The following is a 26,302-nucleotide window of genomic DNA, read 5'->3' as shown; positions in this document are numbered from 1 at the left end:
AATTTGGGGTTTTTCCCATAGTTTGAGTTTGTTTGTCGTAAGCAGCTGTGTCAGGCCATTGAGTAGTCCCAGGATGATGATCATAAACATGACCGTCGCATAGTTGTTGATGCTGCAAAAAGAGAAAAACATGTTAAAGGCAGAGAGAACACATAAGATGGAAAGTATAAGATATTACACCATTAGCAAATTATTATATTTCAATAATTTTTTTTAGGTCTAAAAGACAGTTTTTGTTAACTAAGCATATTACATAGAACAGAAGTTGTTAACCCTTTCTGTGCTATGACCTCTTTAGCAGTTTGGTGAAACCTACAGACTCCTGCTCTAAATAATATTTGTAAATACATAATATAAAATACACAGGATTATAAAGGCCAAAAATGATATTGAAATAGATATCAAAATGTTGGAAAAACAAATTTCTGATAAAGTAATAGATGTACTTCCTTAATAATGCATTAATCCACAAGATCTAGAAGTGGGTCTGAAAAAAAATGTTATTCTCAAGCCAAGATATGATGCCAGGAACACACTCTTTAAGGGCAATGCTATAATGATCCTATAAAGCACTGACTTGAGTTAGGGCTTCCATTTCTAGGCACATATCCCATCCCAACCCTTACCCCATGTATAAATCATACATAAAATCAAAACTCTTGAATTCTAGGCAGTGATCCACTTGTGAGAACAATATTTGATTTATTAAAGGTCCAGGAGTATCAAAGAATATGGATCCTCACTTACATGTCAATAGAATTTCTACTGTAGCTTTGAATTCAAGGTTCTCCAAGTCAAGGTTCCCTAAAGGATATATTTCTAGGAATGTCTTTATGTGAAACATAGTTCCTCAAATCTAAGATATTTATCATATTCCGTATACATACGCATTGTGCTTTCTTACCTCCATTACTTTGCTCATGCCCATTCCCTCTCCTACTCAGGAAGTTCCCTAATTAAAATTATACCCTTGATTTAAGACCCAGCTCAAATGCCAGACTTTGTAAAATGTTGTCTCAGTCACTGAAACCTGAGGTGAAGCCACCTCGCTTCTGTATTTATATAACCCTTAACCACAGGCTGCTGTGTATTATAGTTGTTACTATGTCTTACAACCTGTGGTAATCTCTCTGAATGCAGGGGCCATGTGTCAGAGTCATAAGCATTGAAATATCCCTTACAGGTTATATATCAGAACCTTCTATTCAGTGCTTAAATTACCTACGCAATCCGGATTGCTGATGAAGTAGTTATTTATCTCCAGATGGAGCATCAGGCAGTTCCATTCATCTTTGAGTAATTTACAATGTCTGAGAATACTTTATGTATGGTGAATGCTCAGTACTCAGTATTATTTCCTGAAGAAATGATTAAACGCATGTGCAATGCAAAAAAATAATCTATGCAAAATTGTGTAACCTTAGTCTCTTGTAGCCAGTTTCCTTTTCTATTAATGGAAATAATGACATTGTCTAGACATAATTGTCATGAGAATTAATGAAATAACATATGCACAACTCCTAATACACTGCATGCAGTAAATTTAACATTTTTCTGCAGAAGGCATAGGCTACAACCAGAAGCTGGAAGTCAGTGGAACTCAAAAGACAAAGTAAAAGGTGCTACCATATGCATTGCCACTTTATAGAAAAGCCAAGGAACCCCAAAGATTGCCAGCTAGTCAGAAGATACCAACCTGGAGAAGAAGCAAGCTTTCTAGCCTCTGAAACCTTCACATTACAAAGAGTAGAGTAAAACCACCATTTTCACCTTTCAAAGGGACCCAGCATTTAATGCAGTCTCCACAGAAAGCTGCTGTTACTGCCAACACAGCCAATCAAGAAATCAGATTGGACTAAACCACCTGGACATACTTCAGTCCTCAAAATGCCCACAGTGAAGAAAAAAGGCCTAAACTCAGGAAAAACGTCTTCCTGCTTTATATTCTACATTTCTTGCTTCTATAAATTTGCCAGCTAGAGACCATGGCATTCCATATGATAAAGATTCCTGGGACATCTAAAATAGTGGTATATACAGTTGTGTCTATGTAAACAAGCATGGAAACTCTGGCCTTCACCTCGATCAGAAGAGAATCAAGCAGCTACCTGACCACTTTGGCCTGGGACCCATGAATGTGATGCTCCAGCAGACTGTGCAGGCCTGTGTGGTTTGTGCCCTTCAAACTAAGAACTGTTTTTGGAGAAGTGATAACTATCTCCTTGGATGGGGAATATCATTCCATCGATCTCCCTTCAGTGAGTAGCACATAATTTTCTCTTCACTTTCTCAAGACCTTCTGCCACAGCCTAAAGTATGATAGCCTTTAGTAGCCAGCATTTTAGCTCTTTTTAGAGCCATCTCCTATCAGAAGTTGTTTTCTATCTCACTGTCTTTTGGTATTTTCTCTATGAAGACATGACTTTGCTTTACATTTAACAAAAGCCTCTGGCCAGACACAGTACTTTTCTGACTTGAGACCCTCACTCTTGGCTCATTCCTTCCTAATCAAGATTTCTCTCTCCTTTAAATCCAAATTTATATTTCTCAAAACTTTGCACTGATTGGTTCCTTTGCAACAATCACAAACGGGATTAGATACAAAGCCATTTGTTTTTTTAAAGAGTTTATTAGAGTTGCAAAACAAAGACTTTGGGAAATTCTGTTTAAATAGAGGCAGTGAGGGGCAATGGTAGTATTAGAGCCTTAATTTCAGAAATGCTGACTTCAAAACTTGGCTCACCCATTTACAGGCTCTATAACATGAGCAAGTTCTATCTCTTTGGGCTACAGTGTCCTCATCTGTAAAATGGAGATAATAAAAAATGTTGAACATCTTTTTTGACATGTCTTCAACTTACATTTTTATTTTGTGCAGAAACAAAAGGCAAATATGGATACGATTAAGAGAAAACATGTTCTTTAACAATAATTACCTATGTGATCTGAACAGAAGATAATCAGATTTTAGGGAGGAATTAATTACCATATTTAAATATATACTAACTAAACGTTATGTGCCAGGCCCGATGGTGAACCTAATTTCTCTATGGGGTGAAGGAGGTGGGAGGAATAAGATCAATAATGACCCCAGAGAAGAAGGGGAAGAATATGAATTACATTTCACCAAAGAGTCTGAGCTGGTGGAAAGCAAACGTGTCATTAGTATCTTTGTATCCCCAACACCCAGCACGGTGCCTGGCACATAACTGAATGCACGCCCTCAATGACATATGCTGAATGAATGAATCAATTCTAGGCAGGTGGATTATAAGAGATGTGAGCTTAACACAGGTTGGCAGCCTGGTGGGTGGACACCCAGGTTCAGGGAGCCTTAGAATCCTTAGGAGCACTACAGTGTTGACCACAGCTTCCCCACAGGCTTTAATCACCTTTGATAGGACATTCTAGGATGAACATGAAATCCTTACTCTTTTGGAGTCAAATGGGCTTGAGAGGAGAGAAAAGGATTAACCATATTTTACGGTGAGAGCTAGAGAATCTCACCTCCAGTTTAGCAATGCTATCAATGCCAGACCTGAGGAGGTATCTTCTTTCCATTTCCCCTTAACTCTGGATTATGTCATATGAGCTCATAATCTTATAAATCAATAGATTAATAAAAATAATAAAATAAAACTTAACTTCCACATTATCAAGACTCCCAAAATAAAAGGCTTAAACTTGGTCAGAAAGTAATAGACAGAAGCAAGATCAAAGCTAAGAAATTATGACATAAAGAAAGGATTTTAGAAATCATGTTGTAACTTCAAAAGAATGTTGAGTTAAAAAAGGTATTTAATATAATTTTCCCAATTCAAATGACAAAATTTTCACTTAAGAAGTTGTAATTTCTCTTCTGTAACCTCAGCATTTGGTAGCTTGGTTTAGATAGGTTAAAAAAAATCTCCCTTAATAAACAGTGCAAAACAAAAGGCTCAAATGTTTATGGACATTTAATATTTGATAGAAGTAATATTTTAAAAGAATGTAGTAGAAAAGATGAATTATTCCAAAGGTCCAAAAGTAGTGATGGAACAACTAGCAAGATATTTGGTAACAAAAATAAAAACTAGATTCCCACATCATTTTTTATGCCAAAATTAATTCCAAATACATAATAAATGGAAACATAAAAATGAAACTATCAATGTACAGGAAGAAAATATACGTATTTATACATATATAAAACACTCATGGATAGAGGAATGCCCTCAAGATAGACACATAATTCAAAGGCAAAAAAGGAAGATTGATAAATATGATTACCTTAAAAAAATTCCTTGTGGCAAAATTCTGTATAAAGTTAAAGTGGCAAACTGGGAGAAAATGTTTGTAATACCAATGAGAAAAGCTAATTTTCTTAATATGTAGAAGTTCTCATGAATCAGCATGTAAAAGATAAACAGTGGCTATTTATATAAAACAAAAGCAATTCATATAAAATTAAAAAATATGGCCTATAAATATAAGTAAATATCAGTTTCACAGATGAGAAAAGTCATATTAAAATAAGAAGTTATATTTTAGCAACCAAATTGGGAAAGATTACAAAGTTTAGATAGCCACAGTATTGGACAAGGGCAGTATACTTTGATACAATCTCTTTCAGGGAAAATATCTGTCAAAAACTGAAATGCAATTTTAAAGTATTAGAAGAAGCAATTGCATTTCTAAGAATTTATCCTACAAATCCTAGCAAAAATGTGCAAGCATATATGAAAAGGAAAGTTCACTGCACAATTGTTTGTAATACCAAAAAACTAAACAATGTAAATATCCATCAGTAAAGTCTAAATTATGGTACATTCATATGAAGGAATATTATTAAGCTAATAAAAAGGAAGTTGACCTGTTTAAAATTTATCAGTCAATAAAAACAGGTAAAAAAGTATAGAGTACTCTTGTTTGTATTATTTTACAAATTTACAGTATATTCATGCATCTGAAATTTCTGGTAGGATATACAAAAACTTATTAACAATATATATTTATTTTTGGATTGTGGGATAGAAAGGGAGGATTGAGAAGAAAAGTCACTGTTCATTGATATGTTACTGTGTACATTTTTTTTTATCTTAAACATATGCTACATTCATTTAAACTTACCTGTTAATAGACACTATATTTCCATTTCCAAAAAAATGCTGTCACTAGGAAGAAAACCTAAATAGAATTAAGGATATGCCAAAACAATTCAGAATTCATGACAAATTATAATTTGCTTGTTTATCTTTCCATTTGATCATGATTGTTTTAAATGACTGTTCCATTGCAGCTCCTTAGGTCTGCTTTTGAAAGAACCAGACAATATGGCTGAAGAAGCAATGTACTGAGAAAAATGAGGCCTGGGAGATTACCCTCACTTAGCCACCTAGTAATCTGGGGCAAGCCTTTCTATGGATCCCATTTTCCTCTTTAGCATGAGGGAGTTGGACTACTGTATTTGTAGTTGTCTGCTGGGAACTTTTCATAAGGAGGATGTGGCCCTATTGCATGGGACAGACATTTTTAGCTGAAATATGTGTCTGGTTCATATATCCTTGCTATGAGGCCACAACCTATGAACCATTTGCTAGGCCCTTTGGAAGGGTCAGAAAGAAATAAAATGAGGCTTTATTGGTGTCCAAGAACTTACTGCTAGTCAAGTACTTAAAATAGTGACTGGCACATAGGAAGGACTCAATAAATGTTAGGTATTCTATTATAAAGACACAAAAGTGATACGCAAACATTGAAGAGAAAATATGAATTATAAAAACTTTCAGTGAGGAGCCCTTTATAAATAGAAGAAATTCAGACCCAGTCAGTCACAGAAGGAGATTGAAGACAGAAGTCAGTGGAAACTGGAAGACAGGCTCAAGGAGAGAGAAGTCACTGTGTGATAGGAGGTGGAGATGCAAGCCAAGGAACCCCAAAGATTATGGCAAGCCAGCATCAGAAGGGTACACTTTGAGGCCTTGCTGAAGCCTTGATTTTGGAATGCTAGCCTTCCAAACCATGAGTCAATAAATTCCAGTGTTAAACAAAAAAACAAAACAACTTTCAGTGAAAAAGCTTTCAGTGTCATTTGAGTTGGTAAGTTGGACCTTAATGTATTCATGGATCCATCCATTCAGCCAACCACCATCTATTGTCTTGTATTTGTCACGAATAGGGCTAAGAATTAAGAATATAAATACAAATAAACAGTTTCAAAATGCTCATATGCTGACTAAGACTATGACAATATATAGAAGTGGACAAGAGGCATCTTAAAGCTAGAAATCAGTGAGAAAATAAAAGATATTCAAGGAACAGTAAATAGGTGTGATTAAAGCTTAGGGTTTATTGAACACAGTGAAAGATGACTGAAATGTAAATTGGCACATAGTGATAAAAAGTCTTCAACTATTGTGGAGACAATGAAGAACTAGCAAACATTTTAGGTGAGTGACATAATCAGGAAATAGCAGCAACAGTGTGCTATTCAGATCAGGGAGACAAATAATTGGAGACAGGAAATCCAATTAGGAAGCTATTTCAGTTGTCCATGTTAGAGGTAAGGGAAGTCTAAACTGGTGCAGTGGGAGTAGAAGTGGAGAATGAGGGGGACAGTGAGACTTTAGAACTGGACAAAGACCAGTTAAAAAAGACAACAAAATACAAGCCCTGCTAGAGAGAGTGATTTTCAAGTGAGGGAAACTTCAGTTTGGGACATACATTTAGTGACATCCAGAAGAATGTTGGACTTAAAGTTTTTTATGTCAGGAGAGGGGTCAATTCTGGAGAAGTAGATTTCAAAGTTGTCTGCATGGAGCTGTCAGTCAAAGCTATAGGAAAGGATGAGATTACCAAGGCCCAAGAAGGGGAGAAGGTAAGGACAGAGCTTGAGGAAAAACACAGGATTCAATATCAGGCAAAGGAAAAGGTTTTAGTGAATGGGAACAGAAGTGATATAAAAGCTGGGAAGAGAACCTGGATAGTGTCCTGGAAATCAAGGGAGAAGAAAGAAGGAAATCAATATAGTCAAATGCTATGTGGCGGTCAAACAGAATGAATAGATTAGACTGTGTAATCATGAAGCCCCCACAGACCATTGAGAGAGGAACTTTAGCAGAGACATTCAACAAATATTCATGAGATCTGCTACATACCAAGCACTGCTCTAGGCTTATGGAGATAGTAGTAAAAATGGGGAGGAAATAGTGGCAGCAACTGTAGATCGTTCTTTCAAGAAGCTTGGTAGTAACCAGAAAAGATGAGGTGAAATTATAGTTTAGGAGGAAGCAGGATTTAAGGTGTTTTAGATTCTCAGCTGCTAAAACAAATACCACACAATCAGTTGACTTTACAACAGGAATTTATTGGCTCAGTTTCAGGACTAGAAGGCTTGCTTCCTTCCTAGGTCAATACCTTCTAGCTGCTGGCAATCTTTGGGGTTCCTTGGCTTTTCTGTCGCATAACAATGCACATGGTGGTGTCTTCTCATTTCTCTTCCAGATTCTGTTGACTTACAGCTTCTTGTTTCTCTCAGGTGGCTTCTTTCTCTCTGTGTGTCCCATTTCCTTTGCTTATAAGAACTTCAGCCAAATGGGATATAGGCCTACTCTCCTTCAGTTTGGTCTCACCTTAACCAATGATGTCTTCAAAGGTCCTGTTTAAAATAGGTTCACCCCCAAAGAACCAGAGTTGGGACCGAACATGCCTTTTGTGGGGGACATGATTCAGTTTCCAACACAAGGGAAGAAGTATTTTTTATCAGTATAGGCTGCAAGGAAGGAGCCTGTGAAGAGAGAGAGAGAGAGAAAGCAAAATTGAGAGTAAAATCTAGAGGTAGAGAGGAGAGAAAGAGAACATTTATTTTCTGGATCTGTAAATTTCAGACCCTGAACCATAGTAAATTCAAGGGAAGTACCTCCCTATGATCATCTTGAAGCCAGTTAACCAGCCTTTCAAAGGTGGGACTTTATTCTGACATACTGTTCTTCAGACTTCTAGTACTCATAACAAGTATTTCCACTTTCACAGTAATTTCTCTGATCTGATCCAATAATCTTGTACAATAGATGTAAAAGTGTGTTGAGTATAAAACTGTATTTTATAGATATATAAAGGGTGTTGAGTCAAAACAAAGGATACAAAGAAAAAGGCCAGGCAGAGTTGTCAAAATGGAGTTATGTCATTATTATAGGAAAATTGAATACTGGTGAGCTGTGAGACAATATGAAAATATTAATACACAGTAATATTTTACTTCTACAATCAAAGCAAAATTTATGGTACACATTAAAGTGGCTAAAAAGATATCCTGTGCTGACAAATCAATAAATCTTTTCATATTGCTCAAATATAGCTTAATAAAATCTGCTGAAATGTACAATATAGTGCTAATAATACATTGAACACAGTTGTTGTGTAGTGCTAATGTATTTGCAATAAAGGTGAGAATTGATTTCTTTCTTATATTTCCTCTCTTATACTCTTGATTTCTCAAGAAAGTGTCCTGATCTACTCAAACCCAGATATGATATGGTATTTAAAAGTATGCTAATAATAAAGATTTCTCTGTTTCTTCATTCTTTGGTTAATTCTACCTGCAGGTAAATTATTTTCTTCCAATAAAGAAGTAAAATATTCCTTTCTTTGGTAAAAGAAAACACTACTCAATTCCAAAGAGATGGGCACACTGTTTGTTTAAACACCCCATTTACCCCCCAAAAAAGAACAATCATGGGTAGGCATAAAAGAAAACATGCCCCTCGCCCAGGTAACTGTTCATGTAAGTTCTTGGGATGCTTTACTACTTTTTTTCTGGGAAAAGTTAGATTGGCTATCAGTTACAAAATTGAATTTAAAAAGTAATGAAATAAGAAGGTGGAAATATGTGCCTATATTTGAATTACTTTTTTTAAGTTATGAGGCTGTTTTTGAAATTAGGCTATAATATAACATATTAGAGTAATACAGCATTAAATGATATAATGACCTCAGTCAGCCTGCTGAAATATTTAATGTAAATGACTGTCTTTGACCATTTACTTGAAACTGATCAAAATTTTTTCATATATGGCTTCAATATTGCAATGCTTAAAGTTAATTAAAGAAATTATTTAATATACTTCGATAAAGTTTGTTCATTTCTTTTCATTTCTCTTAATTATCAAGTATTCTCTATGAACTCCACAGGAATCAGTTAAGGATGGGCCAATTATTTAAGTTTTTCTGCAATATTCATTGTATCTGACCTCAGTAAAATTGTAAATATTCTATCATCAATTCCTTATAATTACCTAAAGTTCAAGGAAAAAAAGCAAGAGACATCAATCTAACTTTCTAGTTCAGCATGAAGGTAACTTTAACATTTGGTTGACATAAGCAATGTAACATGTGGACAAAGCCATAACCACTGAGGTGACTGAATAAGTATTTTGTATTAGGATAAACAGAAAGAGAAAAGCAACACTGGGAAATTATATGTTACCTTATGATCCAACTTATAAATTTACTTGTGACAACATGAGTATCCTTCTGACTAAAATAAAATGAAGGAAAGAAAAATGTTTGTAAAAATAAAATAAAAGAAAATTTCTTCTCCTCTATTTGTCTACTCATATTGATGTTTTCTTATATTACTAACTTTCTCACATATTATATAAGAGAAGTCCAAATTATAAATTGCCCATAAAACAATAAATTTAGCTTTTATATGCATGAGTGAAAATCTCCTTACAAATTATTTATTTAAATTATTAATATTTGTTACATTACATTTCCTAAAGATTCTTTAAGCACTGTAAAAATTTAAATAGAATGAGTTTTTTATGAAATAACTTTGCAACTTTTTTATATAATAGAGAAAATTTAATAATTCTAACAAGCTAGATAACAATTTTGACAAGCTACTTTATATTTAAAGAAAACACCAGGCTGCTTTAGGGTTTCTTGTTCCATGTGTATCCATATGACCATCAAGCATGACAGTATTAAAGGAAAGAGAACTTCATGACTAGGTCAGGGGGAAAATATGTGAAAATAAAAGAAACATCAAACAAATAATAAAGCAAATGTATACAGAGAAGTCTTTCTCAAAATTCAAATAATCTTGATAATACCTCTAAGTCACAAAATCACAAAATTTAAATTTTCTTTAGGCCTTCCAGAATTTAAAAAAAAAATAGAAAAGCAAATTAACTCTAAAAATTAGCAATAGAAGGGAACTTCCACAACTTGAAGAAGAGCACTTAGGAAATCCCTAGTTAACAATATTTAATGGTGAAAGGCTGAATGCTTTTCACATACGACGGGGCTCCGGCAAGCATGTCATTTTCAGTCAGCATTGTTCTGGAGGCTTTGGACAGTGTGTTCCTAAGGAGTGAAGCCAAGTCCTGAACCCAAAAATGACTTTGAAAGATCATCCATTGCCAGCACAATGACGAATTCCGTATGTTTAACCTAATGTAGACCCCGATCTTACAGTTGAGTCAAAGTTTGAACAGTGGGTAGTGTTTATTCACTTTGTCTACTCTGTTTACAGTTTGTTATAATATGTATATTTCTCATCCTCATAAGGAAATAAATAGGACAGAAAGAAAATTCATAAGCAAATGAAGAAATTCTTCTCGTTAAATCAGGAGAGTACATCCTTGTCATTGCTGAATTCTAGCGAATGCTTCAGAATCAGTTCCCAGTGAAGGTACTGGTTTATTTGTTTGTTTTGTTTTGTTTTGTTTTGTTTGCATAAGAAAATTTCAATCTTAGATAAAAATGGATTCCTTAGCTGTTAAAAAAACATTCTGAAACCTCCTTGTAGCAAAGGAAAATGCAGACTATTGGATATGTAACAATAAAAATAAGAAGAATAAAATGCTATACTCAATAAACATGAAAGCAATAATTTCAGGTGTATAAAGGTACACAACAAAAAACAAGATCTTTCTAAGTTTAAAGCTTAAGATTCCTTGCACAACAAATCACAATTTTCTAACATTGCAGTAAAATGACAGTTAGCAACTTTAGTAAATAAATAGAAAGCCAAAGACAACAAGCAATACTATGAAAATAAGAAAGAGAAAACCAGAAAATTACAGACCAAGTCATGTACAGTTCTTACAAAGCAGGAAAATATTTATAATTTATCCCTGAAGATTTACTAAAACTTGTCACTTCTAAAGATTCAATACTAAGAGGAAAAAGATCAAATATCATTTAAAATGTTGTAGAAAACATTAAAAACATAATTTGTACCTTAGGCTTAGAAGTAGATGGGTTGACATCAGAGAAAAAAGTGTGCTAAACAATCACTGAAAGAGAATTGTGGGATTCAGCAATGGCACAACCAAGGAAGAAGCTGCAATCAAACAAAGCAGTAACATGGCAGTACAAGGGACACAAAATATGTAACTTCAAACACACTGAATAATTTATTATCATTTATGGCATTTATTATTTGTGTAACCTTAAACATGATACTCTATTTGTCCTAATTATTTTTGTGAGAAATCTGAAGCAGTTCACATTTTTAATTAAAATTACAATTCATTATTTTAACTATATTTTGGTATAAATAGCTCAGATTCTTTAGTTTACATTTAGCCTAGTTGACTATAACATTAATTCCTAAGTACATAATTCATTATTTTCTAATAAATATTCAAAATTCAGGAACTCTTCTCTTAATTAGGCATATATATCTTCTATCACAGACAACTTATTCTCCAGAAATTGATTTACCCAACCTAAAACAAAACAGAAAAACCAAAGCCTTTTCCATTACAGATGGACAGATGGAAAGGGACAACAAATCATAATCTCTGCCTACCCTTATTTTTGCAAAGGAAATGTGCATAACCTCCTAACCCCCTTAATTATGTTCTAAGAGTACATTATGTGTGGTGGTGAAGTGCCCAGAGTACGGGAGCAGACAACTTGGGATGGAACCTTGGTTCAGTCATTTATTAACTGCGTAGCTGTAGGGCAACTTTATTAATCCACTGAGGCAGAAGTCTTCCTATTTGTCAAGTGGAGATAATGGTAAAAAAGTTGTTGTGCATGAGGTTTAAATACAATTTCACCTATAAAGTGTCTCCTGAATACATAGTAGATGCATAATAAATGTTAGCTACTGTAATTATTACAGGTATAGTAATAATAATTGCTAGTCAATACCTAATAAATAGGATAAGTCTAATAAATTAAGTTAAATGTAAAGAAAACTTTATTCAAGAGTCAAGTCATGGCAGATAAAAGACTACAAATTATATTTATATGAGCAGCTTCTGATTATTCTAGGTATGTAGTTTTAATAATGATATCATAACCTGTCATATATTTTAACTAGAAGAAATAACACAAAGTTTAAATGAGACCTCTTCTGAAAACTATAAAATCTTTTTTGTCCTTGCTTCACTTTTGACTAAAGGGCTGTGAGGTGCTAATGGGGAAAAAAAGATAAAGTCCTCTCTTCAGTCACATAAGTAAAATGAGTTTCAGAATATATTCATAATGTATCATAGCATGTTAACAAAAAATGCCTGTTGGACGTATATAACAGTGTTTCAGTGCCCATAAGTCAACTATTCATCCCCAGCACAATCCGGTAGACCTATAACAAGTAAAGGGATTAAATTAGTAATAAAAAAGCCCAGGCCCCATACTAGAAATCATGCCTGTTCCAGTTTGCTAATGCTGCTGGAATGCAAAACACCAGAAATGGATTGGCTGGTTTATTTGGTTGTGAACTTACAGTCTTATGGCCATAAAATGTCCAATGTAAGTCATCAACAATAAGGTACCTTCACTGGAGGATGGCCAATGGTGTCTGGAAAACCTCTGTTAGCTGGTGGCATCTGCTCCAAAGTTCTGGTTTCAAAATGGCTTTCTCCCAGGACATTCCTCTCTAGGCTGCAGTTCCTCAAAAATGTCACTCTTAGTTGCTCTTGGAGTATTTGTCCTCTCTTAACTTTTCCAGAGCACAAGTCTGCTTTCAACGGCCATCTTCAAAATATCTCTCATCTGCAGCTCCTGTGCTTTCTTCAAAGTGTCCCTCTTGGCTGTAGCAGCTTGCTCCTTCTGTCTGATTTTATATAGTGCTCCAGTAATTTAATTCAGACCCACCCTGAATAGGCAGGCCAACACCTCCATGGAAATTATCCAGTCATCACCCACAGTTGGGTGGGGCACATCTCCATGGAAACACTCAAAGAATTACAATCTAATTAACACTAATGGGTCTGCCCACACAAGATTACATCAAAGATAATGGCATTTGGGGGACATAATACATTCAAACTGGCACAATGCCCATCATATTAAGGTCACCATTTTCTTACAGATATTCTGAGACTAAGCATGTAATCAGTCTGCACATGCTCAATAATTAGGTCACCTCTAATACATCATTTGGAGCCATTGTATTCATTATCCTAAAACCTGCTTATCTTTTGATACCATAAAACTATCAGTTACTGAAGTTCAGGGAAACAGATTTTTAGGACAATAAGCCATCTGGTACTCTGCTTCACCCCTAGCAATTAACTTTCTTTGGAAAAAAAAAAAAGTCCAGGGCCCAATAGCTCCCCTGCTGAATTCTACCACACATTTAAAGAGGAATTAATTCTAATTCTTCATAGATTCATTAAAAAAATAGAAGAGGAGGGAACAGTTCCCAAGTCATCCAACGAGGCCAGTTTTACTCTGATATCAACACCAGATAAATAAATGACATAAAAGGAAAAGTACAGATCAATATTTCTTAAGAATACAGTTACAAAAATCCTCAAAAAAAAAAAAAAAAATACTAGAAATCTGGATCCAGCAAAAGAGAATTTTAAAAAGAATTATACAGTAAGACCAAGTAGGATTTATCCTGGGAATGCAAAGTTGGTTTACCATCTGTTCTAGTTTGCTAATGCTGCAGAATGCAAAACACCAGAGATGGATTGGCTTTTGTAAAAAGGGGGTTTATTTGGCTACACAGTTACAGTCTTAAGGCCATAAAGTGTCCAAGGTAACACATCAGTAATCGGGTACCTTCACTGGAGGATGGCCAATGGTGTCCAGAAAACCTCTGTTAGCTGGGAAGGCACTTGGCTGGCATCTGCTCTAAAGTTCTGGTTTCAAAATGGCTTTCTCCCAGGACATTCCTCTCTAGCAAGCTTGCTCCTCTTCAAAACGTCACTCACAGCTGCACTGAATTCCTTCTCTTTGAGTCAGCTCATTTATATGGCTCCACTGATCAAGGCCCACCCTGAATGGGTGGGGCCATGTCTTCATGAGAATATCTCATCAGAGTCATCACCCACAGCTGGGTGGGGCAAATTCCAAGCAAATCTAATCAGCACCAAAATGTCTGCCCCACAAGACTACATCAAAGAATATGGCTTTTTCTGGGGGACATAATACATTCAAACCGGCACACCATCCAAAAATCAATTAATTTCATATACAATATCAATAGAATTAGAAACAAAACCAGATGGTCATCTCCATAAATGCAGAAAAAGCACTTGAAAAAATCCAGCATCCTTTCATCGTAAAAAAAAAAAAAAAAAAAAAAACACTCAACAAACTAGTAATAGAAAGGCATTTCCTCAACGTGATAAAAGGCATCTTCAAGAACCCACACTAACATCATGCTTAGTCATGCAAGACTGGATGCCTTATCCCTAAGGTCAGGAACAAGACAAAAATGTCCACTCTTGCTACTTCTATTCAACATTATATTGAAGGTTACAACTACAACAATTAAGCAAGAAAAAGAAATAAATGCATCCAAACTAGAAAGGAAGAAGCAAAACTATCTCTAGTCACAAATAACATGATCTTGCATATAGCAAATCCTCAGGAATCCACTAAAAAACTATTGTAATTAATAAATGAGTTCAACAAAGTTGTAGGATGCAAGAGCAATATATGACAATCAATTGTATTTTTAAACACCTGCAATGAATAATCTGAAAATGAAATTAAGAAAACAATTCCATTTACAAGAGCATCAAAAATAATAAAATACTTAGGAATAAATTTCACAAAAGTAGTGTAAAACTTATACTTGGAAAACTATCCAACTAGGTTAGAAAAAATTAAAGAAGATCTTAATACAAGGAAAACATTCCATGATCATGAGTCATAAGACTCAATATTAAGATGGCAACACTCCTCAAATCATTCTACAGATTGAACACAATCCCCAGTAGAATCCAAGATGACTTCTTTGTAGAATTTAACAAACAAAAGTCACATGGAATTGCAAGGGAAGCAGAAGAGCCAAAACAATCCTGAAAAGATACAACAGATAGAAGGACTCATAATTCCTTATTTCGAAACTTATTACAAAGCAATGGTAATCAAGACAATGTGGTACTAGCACAAGAATAAACATATAGATCAGTGCAATAAGATTGAGAGTCCAAAAATAAACCCATGTGTCTATGGCCAATTAATTTTTGATAATGATGCCAAGATTATATGGGGAAAGAAGAGTCTTTTCAACAAATGGTGCTGGGAAAACTGGATAGCCACATACAAAAGAATGATGTTGAAACCTTATTTCACACAATATACAAAAATTAACTCAAAATAAATCAAAGACCTAAGTGTAAAAGATCAAACTATAGAGTTTTCAGAAGAAAACATAGGGGTAAATCTTCATGATTTCAGATTTGGCAATGGATTCTTAAAGATGAAACCAAAAGAACAACCAACAACAACAAAAAATAGACAAATTGAACTTCATCAAAATTAAACAATTTCGTGCTTCAGCAGACACCAACCAAGAAAGTGAAAAGACAATGCACAGATAGGAGAAAATATTTATATTACATATCTAATAAGGGACTTCTGTCTGGAATAAAAACATTTGCAACTCAATGATGAAAAGACAAATAACCTAATTGAAAAATTGGCAACTGATCTAAGTAGACATTTCTCCAAAGACAATATATAAATGGTCAATAAACATATGAAAAGATGTTCAACATCATTAGTCATCAGAAAAATGCACATATAGTCAGGAATGAAAGAAAGGATGTCACTACTGCTTTACAAAATTTAAAGGGATTATAAGGAAATATTGTGAACAACTTATACCAACAAATCAGATAATGAACATCTTTGATTTCTTGAATCAGGATTTTGTAGCTTTCTGAATGCATATCCTGTCCATTTTGTTAGATTTATACATAAGTATTTCTGTTTTTTACGGAGTGATTGTATGTTGTATTGTGTTTTACATTTTATCTTCCAATATGTCATAGCAAGTATAAAAAAATATGAATGATTTTTATGGTTGACCTGGTATCCTGAGACCTTGCTAAACTCATTAAGTTTAAGAGGTGTTTTTTTTGTTTGTTTTTTTTTTTCTGTAGATTCTTTGTGTTTTGCACATAGACAAATCATTTCATCTGTGAATAAGGAACAATTTATGTCTTCCTTTTCAATCTGTATCCTTTCATTTCTTTTGAGCCAGACTATACTGTAAAGAAATGAAGTTATATGGTAAGCAAGAACTGGCAGCACCCCAATCTCCTATTTAGTTATTTGCCATCTATCCACTGGTAGGGTTGTCTATGACTGTATATTTGCCATCTTATTCAGTATAATAAAAATATTTCCCTTTAATATTATATTTATAATTTTTGTTGTTTTGCAGTGGATTTGAAAACTAACACAACATATGATTAACCATTACATACAGCCATCTCACTAGAATAGAAGCTCCCCCTTCCCTCTCTAGAATATAAGCCTTATGCAGGGAGAGACTTGGTCTGTCTTTATTATTCTCAGGGCACAGAACAGTGCCAAAACTTAGTACACACTGAATACAATTTTTAAAGATGGATTAGTCATTGGTAATGTTCACAGAGAATTAATGTAGATAGTAATTTACTAATCAAGATAACTTAAAAGGGAAGGACTTCAGTGGGCCCATGGTGAAACTGAAGTTTACATAGTGAAAATGAAGCTATATATATATAATGTTAGCAGTACTGTGCAAGAATAACTTCCAATGATCAAGGCACACAGCAAATGAGCAAATCAGAATTTTAGAGGATACAAGTCTGCTTCCCATTGTTACATTTCAGAGCCTCTGCTTGGGTGTTTGAAGTAATCCAAGGAAAAGCACCCTTATCTCTTGACTTCTCTTTATAAGGTAAAATTTCCATTCAAAGATCTTTTTCTCTTTTACTGATGATCTTAGGACAACAAAAATCTTTTTAAAAAAAGGTTAAATTGGTAGAGAAATGAAATAAAATAAGAAACTAATGGCTGAGAGATTTCAAATGGAGTCAGGAGGTAACTCTTACACATTATATAGATATCCCTTTTTAATTTTTAGTTGATTAGAATAGTTAGAAGGAAGTATCTGAAACTGTTGAACTGCAATCCAGTATCCTTGATTCTTGAAGATGATTGTATAACTGAATAGCTTATATGGTGTCACCATGTGATTGTGAAAACCTTGTGGCTCACACTCCCTTTATCCCATGTATGGACAAATGAGTAGAAAAATGGAGACAAAAAGTAAATGAATAACTGTGGGGAGGAAGGGTATGGGATGTTTTTGGTGTTCTTTACTTTTATTTTTATTCTTATTTTTATTTTTTGGAGTTATGAAAATGTTCAAAAATTAATTGTGGTGATGAATGCACAACCAGATGATACTGTGAATAATTCTGGATGATTGCAGGATATATGAACATATTTCAATAAAACTGCATTAAAAATTCAGTGAAACAGAAATGTTAATACAAGAATGGAAAAATACAAGAATTTTCTATGTAGCATTATTTAAGGTAGAAAAATATATAAATAATTTAAATTTTTAAAAAAAGGTTAAATTGTGTATCAAATCACACACTGGCATTATAAAGTGAATTTAAAAAAAAAAAAAACCTGACTCAAGCCCTCCTGTTGTCTTCTGGCTGGAAGGGAAAAACCTAAGTCTTTTAATCACATATGCCTGCTTCACATATACTTTCCTACATTTTTAAATAAGGGTACTACAAATAAGACTATGTTCTAAAAGGCATAATTGGCTTTATAAGATGTCTAATGTATTGTGAGGTAACTAATCGACATATTCAGCAAGAGAAAGACAAAATTTAACTGTTTCTTACATCTCATATAGGAAGAACTGAGAATTTATGAATTAATATGAAAATCAAGCAGAAACATCTTCATGAAATCCTCTTTTCTTATAGATTCACTTAGTAGATTTTATCAGATATTAAATATGAAGCCTTATTATCAGGTCTTAAACATGTTATCAAGTAATTCTAATTGACACATACATGCTCATAAGAATTACAATTTTCTTTGCCAAATTCCAGCAAGGGATAGATTAATAGCTGGTTATTATTATTTTTCTTCCACAGAATTATTTCTTTCAATAACAATAACAAAGTCATAAATTAACAAAAACAACTGACTCTGTGAAGAAGTGTTTCTCAACTTTTTCTTCTTTATTGAGAACCCCCCCTACACACACACACACAGAGCCTTTTTAGACATTTTATTTCTTAAATACACATCCTTCCAAGGAAATTTTAATGCCTCAGATATACGGTATATACTGTGTATCTATTTATGTACTATACATATATCTGTGCTTTATATACAAAAACAGTTTGTAATCTCCCCAAAACCAACTTGCCCACTTAGAGCGTTATCACTCTCCTCGAAAATGCACTTTGTAGCTGTCTCATTTGGTTTGAGAGACCTCTCACCTAGTATTGTCCAGCTAACAATGTAGATTCATAAGAGGCAGTCCTTGTTTCTTGAGTTTATCACTGTGGGTACTATACACAACATACATGGAAAGCACTGTGCTCAGTACCTGAAAACAAACACAAAACAGGCAAATAAAATACAGGGTGGAGAAAGGCTAATTTATATCTAGAAACAATGCTTAGAAAAGTGCTGTGAACGAGTGGAATCTTGCCAAACTGTTACTGAAATTGGACCAATCTTAAAAGGCAACCACCTTCTTGTGGTCAAGACAAGCAAATGCTTTTGTACCAAGCAAAAGCCCTGTTTTACAAACAGTAAATGACACATTTTATAGTTTTCAGAGTATTTTAGTATACAGTATCATGGTTTCTATTTAGAAGTATTTGTTATCAATATTGAACGTTTCTTAAAATCATGGAAATGAAGAGGATGAAATGAATGCAGAAACACCTTGGGACCCAAGAAGTTAGGGAGCCCTGACACTGATGTAGTGCCTCTGGCTTTCCTGGCCGTAAACCCCATCTATTCCTTCCACAGATCTTCGTGACCAGAGCATGAACCTAGTACTGGGAATAAAAGGAGTATAATATTTATAAACTAGTCTGCAATGAATTTCCAAAATTTTAAAGAAATGAGCTGAACTATGCCTATGAACGAAGGAAGCTCTTTTGGAGATCAAATTAGAAGTCTCAGCCCAAAATTTTAGACAAATATTTAATGTATTCACATCTTTTCATTTAATGAAGAAAAAATAAAATGTTGAGAACAAATTTATGAAACATTTCTAATGTATTGTGAGGAGACTAATTTAATTGTTAACACTTTGTTAAAATATAGCCTCACTTCAAAGATGTTGACATATTTAAAAATGTGTATCTTGGAATCAGTGAAATACAGTAGGCAGTTTGGTTAGTTTATGTTGGAGAACAGCCTGGGAGAAGGAAAACTGTTCCTCACATATTTGGTAAAAACAAAAACAAAAACAAACAAACAAAAAAACAGGATTTGTGTTAGTTAAACAAAATAAATAACATTTATGTTATTCAGAAAGTAAATAAGGACAAAAATAGAAGCCAACTAAACAGAAACACCTTTAAAAATTTAATAGTGCATTGTCTAGGCAGTTAATATGTGAGAAGATTTGTAGCTTAAAAGCTAGCATTTTGAACAAAGGAAGCAAAAATATTTGTTGAATGACTTTATAATGATAGGATGCAAGAATGTTCCTGCAAGGAAGATACAGCAATGGCCAATAATCTCTTGAAAAGATCATTAATTATCATTAGTATTGTCAAAAATGATATAAATTTACACAGCTTTGCTCAACATTAATTATGAAGATACAACATTTAATTTTGGTACATGGAAACAAGAATATTTAATATACTGGGGTTTATTTTTGCTTGAAAAAATGATAATTTAATAAAGAGGTAAAATTTTTGCAATGACAGGAGTTAACTGTAAATTAAATACAACAAAGGAGTTTTTAACTCCTCAAGGATATTTTTAACAAAACATGTAACAATTTTAACATCTTTGCTCCTTAAAGTGAGATTTCTCCTCATTTGATAGGTTCTCAGTGAATAAACAAGTTCTCTTTTTGTAAGTTCTTCATGAAGTAAGTTAACTTAAGAAATCACCTTAAGAATACTCTTGTCAGAGTATTCTCTTGGAAATACTTTCTGTTTCCAGCTTTGTCCTAAAGGAATATTTTTTGAGAAAATGTACATGGACTTTTGCTTTTTTTTAGATTTCTAGACATGTTTTTTGTTTGTTTTCTTTGTCTTTGAGAGTAAACATAAGTGTCTACCACTCCATCTATTAAAAAAAAATTCATGGAATGTTACATTATATTGTCTATTTAGTTCTCAAAACCTTACTAGATATATTGACTTTGCAGTTTCTTTTTAAAAAGTTAAATTACTTAAAATACACATTTGTATGCAGCCTGCTAGGAATTGACTCAGTTTTGAAAAGTCAAGTTCAAACCCCTTTCCGGTACATCAAAGGCACCACCCAAGCTGAAGTTTATTTTCTCCTAGGACATCATCTGACGTCTTGAACTGGCTATTCTTCATATAAACACACCCAGAGGCTGCTTTCATTTCCAAGAGCCTTGACCTCTTCCTGACTCAGATGAGGACAGTTACAGGATCTCAGGCCCACAAGAGGCCCTCCGCAGCTCAACTTTTGGGTTCAGTACAGATGCCTCTCAGGTCTCCTGCACCCCTGCTCTCCAAGCATCTTTGGTTTCCTCCTGTTGATCTTTTTACTATTCTATCCCTTTTCAAAGAACATTTTCCCACATAGTATCTTAAACTGAGAACTTTCTTCTCAGCTGACAAGAATTGAGTGACAAATACAATGAAATCTTGTACCATAAGATACATTTGGCAAATCATTAGTGTTAGATAGTGTTGAAAATCTGTAACTGACCTGTATTAGATGTACCAACAGTTCTTCATTTACCAAACTATTTTTACAAGATGTTATGACAAACAGGGATAGCAGAAGAAACGGCAAGCCTGCTCCCATTCTGTTTCGAAATACAATTCCCAATTTAAAATTTTCTTAAGCTATTTACTCAACACATACCATATGAAAATATAACACATTTTACTGTAGTGTAGAATATCTAGTCATTTCATTTAATCAAGATGAACTAGTAAAACGGATACACGTGTATAATGGGTATAAGTATCTTACAACAGACTGTCGGGATGGGGTTATTCATAGCCTCTCCTCACAATTTTAAAAAATCTTCAGACTTTTTTCTGTAATGTGATTTTTAATAAAGTGTTATACATGCCAGCTACCATAACTCTTTGTCCAACTTGAACAAATTTCCAAAAACATTTAAGACGGCTAAACAAACATATCATCAATATCTAAACATACATTTTGTGATTGTGAGCACTTACACATTCACCTATGTTTATAATCTGCATTATTTGTAGCAGGACAAACAGCTCCTATCTTTGACCTTGGTGCTTTCCTTGCCTGCCCTTGGCTAAAGCAGGGTAGGAAGGCAGTCAGTGCTCAACTATCAGCTTCTTCTCACAAGGAAAGCCTGCAGATGAGGTTTGGGTTCCATAAAGGGATAACAAATTACACTCTAAAGAACACCAGGCACACTATGGTTCCTGAAGTCCAAAGTGATTGATTTTAGGTAACAGTGTACTATTGTTTGAATTCTATTTCTCATCACCTGAAAATCTGAATATTGGACCATTCAAAGTACGGTGAACAGAACTAGGAGAAAAGGAGTTGGTTACGTAGGAAAGACAAATAAGAAAGAGCCAAGTTTGGGCCGGAGAATGCAAAGGAATGCTAAGGAGAATACAAAGCCAAGAGTCCTGAGGAAAATGCTTGTCTTCTTTGGAGTCTTCAAATACTCTTTGAGAATAATAGGAGGGCAAAGAGTAGTTACATGTTCAAAATGGCTTATCATTAAAACTTGGGAAAAATAACGATGTATGATCAAGGTTCTCTTCTTTGCCATTTTTCCCTCCTTCATTCTACCCCTCTCGCCTTCCCTCCCTCTCTTCCTCTCATCCACCCTTCCTCCCTCAAAATTTGGGGGGGGAGGGAGGAGGGAATCTATTTTCTTCCCCTTCTACCAGACACTTATTTATGTTAAAAAATACATTTTAACATCTCTTCCGGTGATAAACTGCAGGCTTCCAGGAAACCTTTTATAGAGATGATGAAATTTGCTTTTGGTAAAGAGTACAAAGAAACTGCAGGAGGAACGCCAAAGAAATTTAAGTGTTCTGATCAGAGATCTAGAAACCATAGCACCACATGGGGTATTTTACTTTTAACAAGGAACTTTAGAACAGATGGGGTCGTAAGAGATCAGTAGGAGGGGAAAGTACCCAACTCTGGAATAAGTGCATCCTTGGAGATCCAATCAGTCTATCCTTAGAGAATACAGCTTCATCTCTGGGTACAGCTGGAAGCTCATATGGGACAGCTGAGAATAGGGAGAAAAGAAAAGAAAGGGTAAAGAGTTCATGAAAATTGATATGGGGGGGAAATTCTCCTTTGTTCTTGCCTTACCAAGGTGAGTTTTGAGTCATTAAAATAAAATATATTAATAAAATATTTAAAGCACACACAAAATTATAGAAGCTCCATTATTTCTAGAAGGCTATAATATTTTATTATTGCATCTGGACCTACTATCACCTTTACTATAATTCACTTTCTTTAATACAGTTAACAAAAAAAAAGACAAATTCTATTAAGTTTCTTCTATTTAGCTTAAAAATAGATCATAAAAAAATATTAAAATATAAGTATTCAAAGATGTTTCCTTTGAAAACCAGATCTCCCCCCTCCTTGCAATATTACTGTCAATGGGCAATCCAAAATGAATGCTGAACTGCATTTTCTACTAACTTTCTACTCCATGTGTTCTCTCCCTGGGCTTCAACAACTTACTTCCCTCTGCCACTCCATCAGCGGTGCACTGAAGCTGCTCACACTGGATCCCAAGAACCAATTTTGCACAAGTCTGCCCAATCCTAGTTGCATCACCTTGGTAATTTAAAGTTAGCCACAGTGATAGTATTTACACCACGGAAATTGGCAAATGTGATTACCAACACACCATAGCCATATTTTCCTACTTTATGTCCCACATTCTAACTTACCTCAGATCTGCTACAGTCTCCAATGACTAGTGTTGATTTAAAAGAAAGCAGGCATATTGGCTGTTGCTACTTCAGAAGTGTGCAGACTTCTTGAATCTCCATCTCACAATGTTCTCTGAGGCAGCAACAACAAATACAAGAGCCCTCTTGCTGACACTGTCTTCACTGGAGTTAACTTCTCCAGTTCCTACAAAATTGTGCTTCTCGGCAGTGGGGTTGGTGCTCCTGTTATATGTTCCTATACAAACAAATTGTCCTTCATGCCACATTGAACTATTCCGTATCATACAGTATTGTTATTATTGCTACATTCTCTGTATGTTCCCATCAGTTTTTGATGGGCAGGCACTATGTCCAACATGTAATTATGAATACTAATTTGAAAAACAATGTGTTTGCAATACAATATTTCTAAATTGTAATGGGTGGGTAAATTTTTTCTTTATTTCCAAATCTTCCTTATTGAAAGTATTAAGTTGTAAAAGAATCAACACATGCATAAGTATAAAAAAGGAAATGGGTATTTTCTTACTTGTGCACATTTCTTTGATGTGGTTACTATGGTCTTTTTTTTCTTTCATGACTACTTGAACATTGAAGAGAGATGAAAGCACTTTTTAGAATTATCAAGATTTTTTAATCATCAGTCCTTCAAGGTGAAATTGTGTTTTGAGGCAATCACCTTAAATATTGCATTAATAGAACCATAATATCTTCCTTATTTTGATTTTTTTATTAAAAGAATAATTCTCTTAGATCTACACATGATTTTCTAATCAAGTGATGATATTTGTCCATTCCTTTTTTTAAATTGCTTTATTTAGATTAAAAGGAGAAAAACATTTCAAAGAAATCAGGAAAGAGAAAGCAGGATAAAAAATTACAGAACAGGTTACTCTGACCTGATCGATAACATAGGATATTACAGGATTATCATCTTCTGGATGATCTAAATGAAATAAATCAGTAATACTGTTTTTCATATGTGTGTGATCTAGAAAAGTTCTTTGACCAAAAAAAAAATATTTAGTTTTGAAGCAGAAAATTATCCTTCTTGTAAGCAATTTGTAAATCTGATGGGTGAAGTGGTAGAAAGGATCACGTTACAAGCAGTATTTTTATTTCGGTCTAATAAAAAGCAACTTTAATTCAGATCAGCCTAAAAGAAACAAATATATTAGAAAACAACCAAAATATCTTTTGCCATTTTAGTAAAAGAAACATTAAAATTCTGCCTTACAGATAATAAAAAATATATTTACAGCCTCCCCCTCCCCAGCCCCGAGGATCTGGGGGAAGGTGCGGATGTGTTGGACATCCTCACCTGGACTGGTGTTGATGTTGTCACAAACATTGGGACTGGCGGTTTGATGTGCTGAGCCCTCGAGCATGGGACTTGCCCTTATGAAGCTCATTACCACAAAGGGGAGTCTAAACTTGTATGTAATGGTGCCTAAAAGTCTCCCCCTGAGTACCTCTTTGTTGCTCAGATGTGGCCCTCTCTCTCTCTAACTGAGCCATCTCGACAGGTGAACTCGCTGCCCTCCCCTCTACGTGGGACCCGACTCCCAGGGGTGTAAATCTCCCTGGCAACGCAGAGTATGACTCCCGGGGATGAATGTGGACCCTGCGGGACACTGATTACGTGCTTCAACTTGGCGGGCCTGGGCCAGGGGACCGGATCCGCCCCTGGGGAGGGTGGTGGGCACGGGCGACAGCGCCCTCCACAGCCCCCCAGGCCTGGGAAAGTGAGGCCGGAGGCAGGCCCCATTTCCTCACCCAAAATACCACCGTTAGGGGAGGCTTGCCGGAGGGAACCGCCTTTTCCCCACCCCCTTATCTTGCTCGCACACCCCCCATTGCCAGAGCAACTCCCGCCACCACCAGTGCGCATACACTGTTGCCAGACACCGTTGCCAGAGCAACCCCCGCCCCTTTTCAAACTACCTCCGCGCCCTCTTAGAACCAATCCTAACCTCCGCACCCTCTCAGAACCAATCCTACCCTTTATCCCCTCAGCATTGGCTTGTAACAACCCCCGCCCTCTATGCCAGCCTATATAACCTGTGCTCACCCCTGAATAAAGTGCCTTTTGTCCTTTTGTTCTACCCCTACTGGAGGAAGAGTGTCTTGTCTTTCCCTTCTCGCCGCCCTCCACACCTTGCACGCCACCGCCGGGGACCTGGCCAAGTCCCCCGCCTCGCCCTCGCCTCCGGGAAAGAGCCCCAGCCGCCGGTACCCTCCGAGCAACGCCGAGAGCCGAGGGTTCAGCAACCGGCCGCCCCCCCCCGAAGCAGTAGACGCGACCGCAACTGGGGCCCCGTGTGAGGATGGTCCTCTCCACACAGCGGTCCAGTAAACCACCCGCTCGCCCGGATGCCTCTCCAACTCCCCTTCTCCTCGCCTGCAAGGTAAGGGCCGCCTCTCCCTCGCTGCCCTGCGGAGCCGCCTCTCCCTCGCCGCTCCGCGTCCGGGCCGCTCCTCCTTTCCCGTATTAACCCAGCTATTGCCCCCGACTACCTTTCGTCCTCTCTTCCTATGTCCCCCATTCCTCCTGACACTCTTCCTCCAGTAGCTCTCCCTCTTCCCCTCCATTACTTTGCTGTAGTCCTTTGTGTCTTTGTTTCTTTGTTTGGCGCCGTGTGCCTCTTTGCAACCGCCCCCCCAGACTGCTCCAAAATGGCGAACTTCCTCCTTCTTCTTCTACTGAGGGGAGGAAGTGCTCTAGTGATGACGTCAGCCCTAAGCCGGGCCAGAAACCGCATGCACTTTACCCCGCCCTTTCACAGGGCGGAGCTAGTCCGCCATCTTATGCCTTAGGCCCCGCCCTTTCACAGGGTGGATCTAGTCCGCCATCTTATGCCTTAGGCCCCGCCCTTTCACAGGGCGGAGCTAGTCCGCCATCTTATGCCTTAGGCCCCGCCCTTTCACAG

At 35.8% G+C, this 26,302-nt stretch overlaps 1 long non-coding RNA gene and 1 pseudogene across 1 annotated transcript in view; both read left to right on the top strand.

Annotated features, from left to right (window-relative positions):
* LOC119511116 overlaps positions 1-26,302 on the top strand; it is a 35,672-nt gene that overhangs the window by 1,801 nt on the left and 7,569 nt on the right. The window lies entirely within an intron of this gene.
* LOC119511114 lies at positions 1,609-7,415 on the top strand (annotated as a pseudogene).

This window comes from Choloepus didactylus, chromosome 16 (assembly GCF_015220235.1).
Source record: "Choloepus didactylus isolate mChoDid1 chromosome 16, mChoDid1.pri, whole genome shotgun sequence".
NCBI classification, from domain to species: domain Eukaryota; kingdom Metazoa; phylum Chordata; class Mammalia; order Pilosa; family Megalonychidae; genus Choloepus; species Choloepus didactylus.
Note: the sequence above shows the minus strand (reverse complement) of the source record. Positions and strands in the feature narration are given on the sequence as shown.